General features: G+C 31.9%; 1 protein-coding gene and 1 pseudogene across 2 annotated transcripts in view; both read right to left on the bottom strand.

Moving 5' to 3' along the window:
* LOC143626604 (small ribosomal subunit protein uS4c pseudogene) overlaps nt 1-2,500 on the bottom strand; it is a 139,792-nt pseudogene that overhangs the window by 83,164 nt on the left and 54,128 nt on the right. The window lies entirely within an intron of this gene.
* LOC143626602 (cytochrome b6-like) overlaps nt 1-2,500 on the bottom strand; it is a 116,659-nt gene that overhangs the window by 107,988 nt on the left and 6,171 nt on the right. The window lies entirely within an intron of this gene.

The raw sequence follows: 2,500 nt of genomic DNA, 5'->3' as shown, positions 1-2,500 counted from the left end.
GGAACATGGGACAAAAAATAAATCCAATTGGTTTCAGACTTGGTACAACCCAAGGTCATCATTCCCTTTGGTTCGCACAACCAAAAAATTATTCTGAGGGTCTGCAAGAAGATCAAAAAATAAGAAATTATATCAAGAATTATGTACAAAAGAATACGAAAACATCTTCTGGCGTCGAGGGAATTGCACGTATAGAGATTCAAAAAAGAATCGACCTAATCCAAATCATAATCTATATGGGATTTCCAAAAATGTTAATTGAAAATCGACCCCGAGGAATCGAAGAATTACAGATGAATTTACAAAAAGAATTTCATTATGTAAATCGAAAACTTAACATTGCTATCACACGAATTGAAAAGCCTTATGGAAACCCTAATATTCTTGCAGAATTTATAGCCGGACAATTAAAAAATAGAGTTTCTTTTCGCAAAGCGATGAAAAAGGCTATACAATTAACTGAACAAGCAGATACAAAAGTAATTCAAGTGCAAATTGCAGGACGTATCGACGGAAAAGAAATTGCGCGTGTTGAATGGATCAGAGAGGGTAGGGTTCCACTACAAACCATTCGAGCTAAAATTGATTATTGTTCATATACAGTTCGAACAATCTATGGGGTATTAGGCATAAAAATTTGGATATTTATAGAAGGTGGATAATAAACCTTTATTTCCCTTTGCAATCTATCCAGCGATGGAACAAAAAATGATAAATTCGTTTATTCTTTCTTTTATGTTCAATAAAAAAACGAACAATTATAATTCTATAGAGTTTAATAAAAATTCAATGAATCTTTTGATAAATTTGCTATGCTTAATGTGTGACTCGTTGGTTTTTTTAGGGTTAGTATAAAAAACCAGCCTCATAGTATAAACAAATAACAATAGAAGTAATAACCAACTCATCAGTTCGTATTATCTGGATCCAAAGAACCAGTCAAGATATGATATATTGGTCATATTGTTGTAGCAACTGAAATCTTTTTTATTAAAAAAATTTCTAAGTTGTCAATCGAAATCAAAAAGAAAGGGTATGGATAAATGGAAGGATGAGAGAAAGAAAGAAAAAGAATAAAGAATATTGATGATATAGATATAGAATTCCAATATGTAAGGTCTATGAGTCATCTCAGAAAAAATTTGCGTAATAAAGCATCAATACGGATTAATCATTAAATGGATCTGCTCATCGAACAAAAAATAAAGAGCTTCGAGCCAATAAAGACTAAGAATATTGACTCAAAACCTAATAGCTCCGTTGTAGAATTCAGACCTAACCATTAATTAAGAAGCGATGGGAACGATGGAACCTGTGAATTCAAAAGATTTTAGTGAAAAAGAATTCGAATAATTCATTGATCGGGATGGCGGAACCGGCCAGAGACCAATTCATCTATTCGGAAAAATTATGAACTAATGAGAGAACTGAAATAAAAATTGAAAGAGTAAATATTCGCCCGCGAAAAATTTATTTTCTTGGATTGCTAAAATTGGGTCAATCCAATACGATAAAGAGTAAAACAAAAGAAAGATTTGTTTTAACATTATAAAACATTCTTTTAACATTATAAAACATTCTAAAATAGATAAATAAAAAATAGATAAATATAAGAAAAAATAGTTATTTAATATATTTATATTTAGTTATCGATAAAAACAAGATATACAAATTAATAATATATTTAATCTAGATTAAATGAAATCCATGATTCAGTATATTAATTATTAAAGTTAATTCAAATTATTTTCTATCTGAATTGAATTCAAAATCTTGAATTTGAATTGATTTATTCGCGAGGAGCTGGATGAGAAGAAACTCTCACGTCCGGTTCTGTAGTAGAGATGGAATTCAAAAAAAACCATCAACTATAACCCCAAAAGAACCAGATTCCGTAAACAACATAGAGGAAGAATGAAGGGAATGTCTTATCGAGGTAATACTATTTGTTTTGGTAAATACGCTCTTCAGCACTTGAACCCGCTTGGATCACATCTAGACAAATAGAAGCGGGTCGACGAGCAATGACACGAAATGCACGTCACGGTGGAAAAATACGGGTCCGTATATTTCCAGATAAACCAGTTATAGTAAGGCCCGCTGAAACACGTATGGGTTCAGGTAAAGGCTCTCCCGAATATTGGGTAGCTGTTGTTAAACCAGGTCGAATCCTTTATGAAATGGGTGGAGTAACAGAAAATATAGCCAGAAGGGCTATTTCAATAGCAGCGTCTAAAATGCCTATACGAGCTCAATTCATTATTTCGGGATAAAAAAGAAATAGGCCTTAAAAATAGCGGGTGCAGGTTTCTTTTTTTGAACAAATAATATTTCTTTTTTTCTTCGAACTTTGTATTGTAAAAAATAGATCAAAAAAAATAAATAAAATAAAATGATATGATTCAACCTCAGACCCATTTGAATGTAGCAGATAACAGCGGGGCTCGAGAATTGATGTGTATTCGAATCATAGGAGCTAGCAATCGTCGATATGCTCATA

The sequence above is a fragment of the Bidens hawaiensis genome, unplaced genomic scaffold, assembly GCF_021521415.1.
Source record: "Bidens hawaiensis isolate Kalapana, Puna unplaced genomic scaffold, B.hawaiensis_p1.1 tig00004444_1, whole genome shotgun sequence".
In the NCBI taxonomy this organism is placed as follows: domain Eukaryota; kingdom Viridiplantae; phylum Streptophyta; class Magnoliopsida; order Asterales; family Asteraceae; genus Bidens; species Bidens hawaiensis.
This window is presented reverse-complemented; position numbering and strand designations above follow the sequence as displayed.